The following is a 12,911-nucleotide window of genomic DNA, read 5'->3' on the forward strand; positions in this document are numbered from 1 at the left end:
CAGCGCTGGCTGCCACTTGAAGCCGATCCTGAGGTCACTTACCAGTTTCTTAAACAATCAGGTCTACAGCCAAACTGGCAATTTGTTGATATATATGGAATGGATCCTGAGCTCCTTAGCACGGTCCCAAGACCAGTCTGTACGTTGTTACGTCTCTTTCCTATTACAGAAAAGCACCAAGTATTTAGAACAGACAAGAGGACAAAATAAAATCTCAGGGACAGAGTGTTTACATCTTCAGTACATTTCACGAAGCAAACAAGTAGCAATCCATAAGCAAACAATGCCTGTGGAACAATTGGACCGATCCATGCTATTACTAACAATAAATACAAGATGCGTTCTGAGTCAGGATCAACCTTAAAAAAAAAAGGCAAAAACCCAACCAAAACTCCTGGAGGAGTCTGTGTCAATGAGCTGGAAGAAAGAGCCAGACACCTGGAAAACCATGAAGCTATTTGAGTTGCTCACGAGCCCAGTGCTCGTGAAGGTCAGACTGAAGTACCAAGTGTAGATAAGAAAGTAGATCCTCATTTTATTGCATGAGTTCATGTAGATGCGAATCTCTATGAACTAGGTGGACAGAACCCATTTCCAGTTAACCACAGGGAAACTAATGATGAAACTTTGTTAGAGGATGCCACAGGACTTTGCAAGAAGTTTACAGAACGTGACCCGTGTGAGTTAAGATTCAATGCAATTGCTCTTTCTGCAGCATTTGTTAATATCAGAAACAAGAAATACTCTATTATTTGCAACAAATCTTAAGTTTCTGTTGTCATACACTAACTCAAATGTTTTAGCATTTTCAGTAATGTGACTGATTAAACTTTATGTGAATTAAAAAAAAATCAACCCAGTGAATCTGCCTAAAACCCTTCTTAACACCTTGACCTCATTAATACTTTTCATTTTAGCTATTTAGCTTCAAGTCTACTGGAAGAATATCATTGATTTAAATTGCAAGTGTTTTGCTTAATTAAATTATGCATTGCTGGGTATGAAATAGTTTCATTCAGAATTAAGCCCATTACAATAATTATCATTATCTATGTGTGAATTACTGAATCAGCCTCTCTTGACTTTGCCAGTTCTAGAAGAGTATGAGGGAATAATTAGACTCACATGTAAAGATAGCCACATCACCATTTGCCCCACTCCTTAACAATGACTATATTTGTATCACTAATCATAATATTCAGGCTGATTTCAGAAAGTTATTATGTGCAAGAAAAGTCCATCTCAGGATGAAGGAAGTGAAGTATTTAGCTCCTTGCCTGATCAGACCATGGTCTTTGCAATCACTTTCTATGTGTCAGAGAGCTGGACAATGACTAGGGATGATAGAAAGATAATTGATGCCTTTGAGCTGTGGTGTTGGAGAAGAGTATTGAATATACCATGGACTGCTAAGAAAACAAATAGGTGCACCCTAGAGACCAGGCTGCTTCTTGGAGGCAAGGATTCTGAAGCTTCATCTGACATACTTTGGACATGTTGCAAGAAGGATGTCATGTTTGGGAAGGTGGAGGGACAGCACATAAGAGGAAGACCCCCTATGAGGTGGATTGATTCAGTGACTGGGGTAGTTGGAGTATGTGTGTCAGAGATGGTGAGATTGGCACAGGATAGATAGGGCTGTTGTACATAGTGCCGCTATGAGTCGCAGGTGACTCGATGGCACACAACAACAACAACAACAACAACAACCCTTAAACAATCTTTGCCAATCTGTTTTAACCTTCTGAACACAGGTACAAACTCATCCCCTCTTCACTCCAATTTTTTTTGTGGAAAAGGAGAGCTGGTCTCTGACTAGTTGCTGTAAAAAGAACACTAAGCAAGTATTTAAATATCTGGAGTCCAGTCCTTGCTGCAGAAACTTTGTCTCACTTGTTTTGGACCTATTTTCAGGAGGAATCAATCTTTAGAGAGAGACACTATGCTTGGAAAGGTAGAGGGTCAGCAGAGGAAAGGAAGCCTCTCAGCCAGATGGGCTCAAGCAGGACAGAGATGGTGAGGATGGTACCGGATAGGGCAAAGTGCAAGTCTGCTGTCCACAAGGTTGCTATGAGACGTCGTGGACCTCCTGGCATCTAACAATGAAAACCCAAGGCCTTGTTCTAAACCCAAATAGCTCTGTAATTTAATGGCTCTTGGCTTAAATGTCTTATCCCTAAAATTAAAGCATATGTTTAACTAATGTATTCTGTATTCAAATTTTCACTAAGGAAACACAAATCCATGCCTATCATTTTTCTTCATCTGGTAAAATGGAATGCAGTATTATAAGACCCCTTCAAAACCTGTTACATCTCTTGCTTACCATTCCTTTTCCAACCTAATAGAGAAGGCAGACTCCCTTCAGCATGCAACTAACTGTCCCAGCTATGTCAGCCCTTCAGGGAGTGGGATCAACTCTGTGGAATATGCAACTGAACATCATCAAAAAACCACCAATGAAGTATCTGCTTTGTGAACAGGTCTTTCTCGGGCATCTACTCACAAAGATAAATAGGCAAATTTAACCTTCTTTGAAATGGTTTCTAAAATAGTGGTTGTTTTTTGTGGATTATTAAGTTGAACTAACCCATAGTTTACCCTTCAGTGGGTTTTCTAAGGCAGTAAATTTCATGGGAGGTCATTGCCTATATTTCTCCAGTGGTGCAGCTGGTGGAGTCGAAACACATGGCTTTGCACTCTGGTGGCCTAATGGCAAGAAATCTGCTGCAATCCCGAAGGCACCAGGTTCAAGAATGCCTGCTGCTCCATGGGAGAAAGACGAGCAATATCTGTGTGATTAACCGCCTCTGAAAACCTGCTGGAGGCTCAGCTATGGGTTGGTTCCAACTCACAGGACACAACCCAACAACAACCCACTCTAAATATATAAAATGTACTACTTAGTAAAAAAACTTGTCATCAATCCTTTACTTCAGTTTTTGCTGTTTTCTTTCAGACTGATTTAATTTTTCTGACCTCATGAATAACAGATAATGATTAATTGCGTTCACATTAGACAACTCTTCTAGACTACAAACTATCACTGTCACTGTTGTATTATTATTTTCTCCAAGAGACAATCCTAAATACAGTGGTAATGCACAGATGGCTAGCAGGTGGTAAACACTAGAAACTGTATTCCACGACTTTCAAGCAGTTCAGAAGTGCATGTATGTCTATTTATTTATCCCTGCTTCTCCAACTTCCTCTTTCTTTTGGTTTTACACCACTATATTTACCCAGCATGTGAACCCAACGATTTAGCCAGATGGAAAACTAATAAATGAGTTCAAAATAGTTACACAGAGGGACTGTATACCACAAACATATAGATACAATATGATCCTTAATTAACACAGAAAGGTAAGGTGGTAAGAAATCATGAGCACAGTGTTTGTTCCTTTTACTACGTGGCCACTAGGTGTAGCTGCAGGTCTGTAAGTTCTATTTGCAGCTTTTTTTCCTAAGTGTCAAAAAGACTAGAGTCACGTGTTTAGAGAACTTGTCACCCCAACACATTGTTTGTTTTACTGAAATAGAAACTATCACCATAATTCTGAAGATTAAAGATGGAAGATGGCCAAACACACTCATTTCAAACATAAGTGTTCACTGCGTCTTAATAAAATTGGGAAATTGACAAAAGGCATTTTCCAGTAAGGTTCACTTTCCCCATGTATTTCTTTCGCTTTTAGAAATGCTCTTCTCTCCGACCGGTTTCTCTCTCAAATACTATTGCTGTTACGTGCCACACAGTCAGAACTGCCTCATAGCTCTACTTCTACCGGGTTTTTTGGAGGCTATAAATTGCATGGGAGGAGACTGCCCATCCGTCTCCCATGGAGCCGCTGGTGGATTCAAACTTTGTGCCTTTGGGTTGACGGCGTAACTCCTTGGTCACCAGAGCTCCCTTTCTTATAAATTCTAGTGATTCAACTTTCTACCTGGGTGGAAACAGAGACAGGACAGCACTTACACGTGAGTTGTTGTGTGCCTTTGAGTTCAGTATGACTCATAGTGACCGAATCTATGAACAAAAGATCTGAATCTTGTCTTATCATGTGCCAAGTAGACGGAATATAATTCCATGCATAAGTCAGGAAGATATTGGAAGATCATGAGCCCTTTCTCTACCTTTATCTAACCCTTATATCATTCTGCTTCCCTGTTTTCTTATCAGTCAAACTAGTCCAATGCAGTTAAATAAACCAGGACACAACATATAAAAAATATTGCTGTTTGCAAGAGTTTTTTTCTTCATTTCACTAGACCATTCCACTTCTAAACATTCAGATGCACTCTAGGTATTGAGAAGTTCTAAATTCCTATCTCCAGCCTAGATCTCCTTTCTAAGCTCTGCCTATGCAGAGGACACCCCATGCCTGCTCCCAGCTTCTGATAGATATGTAAGTATAATCAGTCTTACACTGTATTCATTCCGCCCCCCTAACACCACTCAAGCGGTTCTTTCTTCTGTTCCCTTTTTTTGGTCAATGGAATGGCCATCCTTCCAGTTACTCAATCCAGAAATCTAGCTTTCTTCCTTTTCCAACATACTACATTACTTCCTCCATGAGACCCTGTGTGTGCTTGCCAATCTAGTTGGCCAACACTTTCAATAAGTTCTTTGCCCTTCTGCCTAAAGTGTTTATCCTTCTACAACCTATGTTAAGCCTTTGCAGATTTTGCATCTTCAGTGATTGATTATACTAATGAAAATGGAATGCCACCATCTTTTCCCTTCTCCTGTAATGCTCAATTATTCTCCGCAGTAATTGTTTTGGTTGTTAAACATGTCTGTAAATGCTTTGATGCCAGTTCCATCAAAAGGTGGCTTTCTTGTCTCTTCCTATTGAATCGGTGCCAAATTTGATTGATTCGCCTGTTGCAAAACATTGAAGACTGAGTCAGGAAAGACTAAACTCCTTCCTATTGGCTTCCTCCAGGTATTTGCCTTTAGAGCCCTGAACTGCAACATGAGTAGTCCCTATTATCCTTATGTTGCCAAGCAGTGAGCAAACCAGTTTGCATGGGAAGACTATGTCTTGTTCCAGCCAAGAACTTCAGCTAAGGTTGCTGCTTGCTGTGGTAACAATGACTCCAGATGCTTCCAGCTTCCAGCTATTGAGTCTCCCCATCTAAGACTCCAGATATTATAAAATCATCTCCACTGCACCTTTCGAATTCTTGGTCCACAAATTCCATGAGTGTGTTAAGATGGCAAGTTTTGGGGGAGCTTCCAACAGTAATAAATAATGTAATCTTGCTCAATTTTTCTCCATAGTAATTGTTGTGGTTGTTAAACATGTCTGTAAATTCTTTGATGCCAATTCCATCAAAAGGTGGCTTTCTGGTCTCTTCCTACTGAATCTGTGCCAAATTTGATAGATTCACCAGGTACAAAGCAAATAAAAGAATATTTATGATTATAATATTTATTAATATAATTGTAATACTGTAATAAATAACAACACAAGTAAAAGAGTACATATCACTGCCTTGCATAATACACATTTTACTTATGAAACTATTTCTTGATTTCTATCCTTGTTTAAAATATAAGCTCTAGGATATGTGGCAGGAAATGGTGCTGTGCCCACAGTACTTTGGGTGAATCCCTGCTGTTTGACTATACCACTCAGAACCCCTTATGCTTAAGCAGAACAGGACAGCAGAAACCGCTTGAGTGAGGTGGAGACGTCAGTTCTGAGAAATAGGGGGAATCACTGAGGTTTAACTTTATCACACGGGACCACATAAGCTCAAGCAGAAGGGTGTGGGATGGCTGGAGCAGCTAGCAGGAGGTAAAGGTGCCAGTTCCAGAAAAAAACAACAGGCTTTCTGGTTTCCCATTCAGGTACTTAGGGGGAATCACTGCTATTGGGCCCTCAGCCCTGCGGGTCTTATGCCAAGAAGGGAACACAAATATACAGGTCCTTCACAAAACACTGCCATACAATGTCCAATCACAAATTTATAAACTTGGGAGTGAACCTAACTAGAGATACAAAAGATCTATACAAAGACAACTACAGAACATTTCTGCAAGACACATTAAAAGGCCTGAAGAAAAAAGAAAGAAAAAAAAAAGACGTAAAGAAAGGGGGAAATGTGCCCTGTTCATGGATGCTGATTGCCTTTAAGTCAAGCATGATTCATAGTGACCCTTTGAACAAAAGACCTGAAGCCTTTCTATAACTATTGACATTTATTAAAGTTCATAGAGTTTCCAGAGACATGTGATTTAGGAAATAAATGCTATTCCTGCTTCCAATGTTCATGGACAGAAAGACTCAATATTGTAAGAATGACAAACCTACCAAAAGCAATCTACATCTTCAATGCAATCCCAATACAGATCAAATTCATTTTTTAAGGAGATTGAAAGGGAAATTATCAAGTTTATTTGGAGAGGAAAGAGACTGTGAATAAGGAAAGCACTTCTGAGAAACAAAAATTAAGTGGGAGGCATAACACTCTCTGTCTCCAAAACTTATTATACAGCAGTAATAACCAAAACAGCATGTTACTGGTACAATGACAGGTACATAGACCAATGGAACAGAATTGAGAACACAGAAATAGATCCAGCTATCTATGGTCAACTTATGTTTGATAAGGAAATAAAACCTATCAAATGGGGAAATGATAACCTCTTCAATAAATGGTGCTGGCAAAACTGGACTGCCACTTGCAGAAAGTTGAAACAGGATCCACATCTCACACCATACACAAAAATCAACTCAAGGTGGATTAGAGACCTTGAAGTAAAGCCCCAAACCATAACATTCATAGGAGACAACCTGGGACCAGGCTTGGAAGGCCTCCATATAAAGAAACTGCCAAATACAGCCAGAAATGCACAATCTGAAAAGGATAAAATCGATGAATGGGACCTTCTACAGAATAAATCACTGTGTGCATAAAAAACTTTTCCCAACAGGGTGAAAAGAAAACCTACTGACTGGGAATAAACATTTGGCAATACCATTTCAGACAAGGATATTATAGCAAAAGTTTACAGAATACTCTTCACTCTCCACAAGGAAAAGGACTGATAACCCAATTACAAAATGAACTCAAGACATGGCAAGAATTTTCACAGAGGAAGATATTTGAGTGGCCAACAAACACATGAAGAAATGTTCAAAATCACTGGCAATAAGAGAGATGCAAATCAAAAGCACAATGTGATACCATCCCATGCCAGTTGTTGTTGTTGATTGCCCTTGAGTTGAGCGTGACCCATAGCAACCCTATGAATAAAAGGTCTGAAGCCTTTCTATAACCATAGTGATTTATCAAAGCTCATAGAGTTTCCAGAGGAATGTTATTTAGGAAGTAGATGCCACTTCTACTTCCAAACCTGTCTTAAACAGCTCCATCAAACACTGTCCACCATGGGTAACTGTTATGGCATTTGACACCCCAATGGCACAAGCAAGGTTCAGAATCACAGTAACCCCAAGTTACCTCAGTACAACATATGAATATTCCTCCAAAATATAAAAATTTTTAAATACAAAGGTCCTCCCCAAGGTATTGTTAACTACAAACAAGAGACTTAAATAAAAAACAACCTATATTTTATACTATATACAATGCTATGTTTTGTTGTTATGTGTCATTGAGTCACCTGCAAAGTTTAACAGGACAGCAAGTAATAAATGAGAAAGGATGTGGCGAGATAGGAACTCATACACAGTTTGGTGGGATTGTAAAATGGTACAACCACTCTGGAAGACAGTTTGGTGCTTCCGCAAAAAGCTGAGCATAGATATGTCATATGACCCAGCTATTCCAGTGCTTGGAATATACCCCAAGAAAATGAGAACTGAGGCACAGATACTTGTACACCAATTGTTCATAACAGTGTTATTCACCATCACAAGAACATGGAAACAGGCCCAGAGGTCCAACCACAATCAAATGGATTGAGCAATTATGGAATACCACACAGCACGTAGGAGTAATGATTCTGTAAATTACTACCTAACTTTGGAGAGACTGGACAGAATTATGCTGAGTGGAAACTCAGTCGCATAATGACAAATACTATAAAAAACTATTATTGTGGAATGAGTATGAGGATCCAAGGTGGGGTGTGGAAACAGAGGGGTAAAGATGGAGGGGCTGTTAATTATAGGGTCACACAATTTAATGGATGGATGGGGTGAACGAAATGGGAAAGATCTGGTGTGAAAAAAAGTATTTTCAAACTTTGTAAATAAATAAGTGTACAAAAATATATAAGTTCTGTGAGGACAGAGAGTTCTGTTGGCTCTGTCTATTGTACCTGAAGAATTCTAGCACATGGTAGGGTAGAAATTCAACAGACATTTGTTGAATGAATCAATGTATCAGTGAATAAATAGATGAATTTAATCCTTCTTGACTTCTCTCCAAGTAGCTTTTATAATTTTGGCCCAGACTTTCATTATTTCTCACCTGTTGTTATGTACCATTGAGATGTGACAAACTCTTAGCTGGCCCTACCATGGGTTTTCAGAGCCAAGAAATCATACCAGATAGGATTGTCCCTCCTCCTCCTTGAGAACAGATAGTGGATTAAAATCTTGTGTCTTTGAGCTGGCAGCGCGACTGCTTATCACTAAGCCCCCAGAGTTCCCCATTTCTTACCTCGACTGCAATAATCTCTTAGAGGCCTCACTGCCTCCCATTTTGCTCCCTAACTTCATTGCTGTATACTTTAGGAGGAATTACTGTTCTAAAAGATAGGATTGGTCGTATTGCACAGGTCCAGCTGAAATGATGAATATGAGTAGTAACATATGACTCTGTCCCTTAAAAACAACTTCCCAGTTTCCTGTTTTGTATCTATCAGACTCAACGGTACATAGTTTCTATGAGATGTCCCAATTGCTCATATTGTTACGGGTCATTGGGTCATTTCTGAGTGATACCAACCCAGTGTAGCAGAGCCCCTGAAGTGCTTCCTAGGACGTAATAGTTACAGGCCGCCACTCCTTTTCCAATTTGTCATATTACAGTGGCTTCTGTATTGCTGTGATGCTGGAAACTATGCCACTCATAATGAACATTCTGGCGGAGTCACTCATGGTGGGCAGGTTTCCAGACTAAACTCCACCTGTGGGAGAGATTTCAGACTAGGACAGGCTAAGAAGCATGACTGACCATCAGAGAATGCTTGCAGGAAATCAAGAAGACTTGCAGCATTTATTGATGAAGCTCAAAGACTGTGTTGTTGTTGTTGTCGTTACGTGCTATTGAGTCTCTTGTGACTCATAGCGACTCTCAACTCTGCCCTATCCTGAGCAAATCTCATCATCTCCGATAGACCTAACCCTATTTCTCCAGTCACTGACTCAATCTATCTTATTCTGGGTCTTTCTCTCCTGCGCAATCCCTCCACCTTTTCAAGCATGGTGTCCTCCTCCAAGGACTGGCCCTTCCTGGCCATGTGCCCAAAGTATGTGAGATGGAGCTTCAAAACCCTTGCTTCTAGGGAGAATCCTGGTTTCACCCTCTCCTGGAAAGACTTGTTTATTCTCCTGGCAGTCCACAGTATGTTCATTCCTTTTCTCCAATGCCACAAAAAGATATCATTCTTATTATATCTCACATGACAACAAAAATCTTCATAACTTAATCAATAAGCACTATCAAGATAAATGAAGAAAAGATTGAAGTTGTGAAGGATTTCATTTCACTTGGACCCACAAATAATACCCATGGAAGCAGCAGTTGAAAAAAAAATAAAACATAATATATTGGGTAAATCTGTTGCCGAGGTTCTCTTTAAAGTTCTAAAGAGCAAGTATGTTACTTTAAAGACTGATGTGTATCTGATCCAAGCCACAGTATTTTAAATTGTGTCTTGTGCATGTGAAAATTGCATAAATAAAGAAGGCAGTTGCACAAATAGTTGTTGTTGATTACCACTCATAGTCACCCTATGAACAAAAAGTCTTGAAGCTCCTCTACAACTATTGACATTTATCAAAGTTCATAGGGTTTCCGGAGGCATGTTATTTAGGAAGTGGATGCCACTCCTGCGTCCAGTGCATGAATAGAGAAAATAGAATTGTGGTGCTGGTAAAAAAGTATTGAAGACACTAGGGACGTCTGAAAAAAAACCAACACCACAAAAACAAGCAAATCAAAAACAACAACAAACAAGTCTGTCTTAGAAGTAGTGCAGGCAGAGTGTTCCTTAGAAACAAAGATGATGAGACTTCAACTTTCCAACTTTGAGTGTGCCACCAAGAGGGGCCAGTCCCTGGAGAATGTCGTCAGGCTGGGAAAAGTGGAGCATCAGTGGAGGGAGGAAGACCTCCATGGGATGGAGTGATAGACACAGTGACTGCAACACTGGACTTTGGCACACCTGAGATTGTAAGGATGGTCCAGAATCAAGCGTAGTTTTGTACTCTTGTTCATGGAGTGGCAATGAGTCAGAGTTGGCTTGATCAATTCCAACAACAGCAGCAGCAAAATTTCTGGGAGAAGATCACCTGATCTTTTTCCCTGTAGAGCTGCTGGAGAGTGTAAGCCACTGACGTCTGATTAAGAAATAAAGTGCTGGGCTATTAGTTCACCTGGGCACCTTTAAAATCTAGACCTCTGTTTACTCAAACCTGAGTGATTTTTGAGAATACCAACTTGATCACTCTGTTCTTTTGAATATACTGTTCTCTCGCCTAGAAGAGTCTCCTTTTCATCCTTGTTTAAATGTGTTTCATCATCCTTCTCAAAATTTACAGAAACATTGGATTTCCATTCAGTCATTGTTGCACTTTTCTCCTTGTCCCCCTGCCCCCCCAGTATACTCTTCTCTTTGAAAAGCAAAAGAAAAATTCATTCATTGTTTTACAATCCTTCTCCCCAGGCCCACTCCACTATGGAATCTTTGTTCTGGACGCCTGTCATGACAAAAATACCTACACATATCTCTTTTAAACAAGTTTTCTCCCTCATCTGTTTCAATGTAGTATACATTATTGAACCCATCTTTTTCAGTCTCCTCCCAACCCCGATGTCAGTCCTGTTTTAAAACAGTGGCACCATTCAGTATTGGTCCTTTTGTGACTGAGATACTTCACTCAGCATAATGTCCTCCAGGGTCACCCATTTTGAATAATGTTGCATGAGTTCCTCATTTTCCAATGCAGCATAGTATTCCATTATGTGAATATACCACAGCTTCTCTATCCATTCATTTGTTGATGGGCACTTAGATTGTTTCCAACTCCTTGCTATTGTCAACAAAGCCGCGATAAACATGGGTGTGCATATATCTGTTTGGGTGTCAGTTATGGTCTCTTTGGGGAATATTCTCAGTAGTGTAATTGCTGCGTCAAATGGTATCTCTATCTGCAAATTTTTGAGAAAGCGCCACATCACTTTCCACAGTGGTTGCACCATTTTACACTCCCACCAACAGTGAATAAGTGTTCCAGTTTCTCCACAACCTTACCAGCATTTGTTGCTTGCTGTTCTGTTAAATTTTGCAATTCTGACTAGGGTGAGATGATATCTCATAGTTGTTTTAATTTGCATCTCCCTTAGAGCTAGGGATTTTGAACATTTCTTCATGTGCTTGTTGGCCATCTAAATGTCTTTTTGGTGAAGTGTCTGTTCATATCCTGTGCCCATTTTTCAATTGGATTGTTTATCTTGTTGTGGTGTCACATAACTCTTTGTAAAGGCATATTGTAAATGCCTTTATTTATCACATAGGAAGTTTGGGAGCTATGCTGTTCACCCAAAGATGCCCCTTCTGTGACAATCTGAATCCACAATTTATAGCAATCCTGTGTATAACAGGATGGAATCTTTCTTGGCCTTACACCACCCTCACAATCTTGTTATTGAAGCCATTGTCTGGTTGAAGATCTTCCTCTTTTCCATTGACTTCCTGCTTTTCCAAGGATAGTGTGTCTTTTTCTGGGGATGAGATCTTTCTAATAACATACCCAAAGAGCATCCTTCCTACATTTCTTCCAAGGCAGATTGATTTAAACTAATCATCTGGAGATGGACTCCATATGAGATAGGTGATTTCATCACCAGAAGAGGTCAAAGCTAGGTAAGTTCTTTTTTGGAAGTCATTATTCCAAGGTTCCTGCTCCATCTGAGAAGAATTCTTTCTAAAGCTTTCATATTTTCAGGTAAGACTACTTCATATAATAAAGATGTATAGCTGGTAAAATGATATTATAAATCACTCCAAGCATGTTTATTTGGTAAAGGTTACAGTGTCTTCTCTAAAGTGACATTTGTTAATATGAATAAATATCCTCTTAAAAAGAAGTATATAATCATTATGTCTTCATTTCTAGTCCTTCAAAAATTCCCTTGTTAATATGATTAATAAACAATTTCTCTGAACCAAGAAAATCATGTACATGGTGGCAGGTGATTAATCTCAGTGCAAAATGAACAGAACTGAATATTTATGAAGAAATTACTGATAGCTATAGGTCTATTTCCATGATAAAAAGCAATGGTCCTGTGCCAAGAAACAAAAAGACTATTAAATGAGTCTAGCAAGAGTCAAACAGAGGGGATAAGAGCTCTTTCTAATCCATGGCAATAGACACCTTTTGTCCTGTCATCTCCTTGCTTGTCCTATGCTCCCCAAAAATCCCACTTTCTTCACTCCAGTTACAAACTTTTTTTTTAGAATATTCAAATTCTTACATGGTCCACATATTGTGACCACAGTGATTGATTATGATCTGGGTCAGTTAAGTCAATCATCAGACTTTACTCTCTTATTTCCATCTGATTGGGTCAAGGATAATTCCTGACCTAATAAAAATTGTATCCTAGAAATTTTGAACTTCTCAACAGAGATCAGCTTATTATCCCTCTTCACAATCAATGCTCTTGCCACCAGTAGTCAGGAAATCAAAAGACGAATT

The 12,911-nt window shown here is 39.4% G+C and overlaps 1 pseudogene; it reads left to right on the forward strand.

The window, feature by feature from the left end:
- Window positions 1-768, forward strand: LOC102857763 (annotated as a pseudogene).
- The last annotated feature ends 12,143 nt before the right edge of the window (window positions 769-12,911 follow it).

This window comes from Elephantulus edwardii, unplaced genomic scaffold, assembly GCF_000299155.1.
Source record: "Elephantulus edwardii isolate Elephantulus edwardi_28Jun2011 unplaced genomic scaffold, EleEdw1.0 scaffold00039, whole genome shotgun sequence".
Classification (NCBI taxonomy): Eukaryota; Metazoa; Chordata; class Mammalia; order Macroscelidea; family Macroscelididae; genus Elephantulus; species Elephantulus edwardii.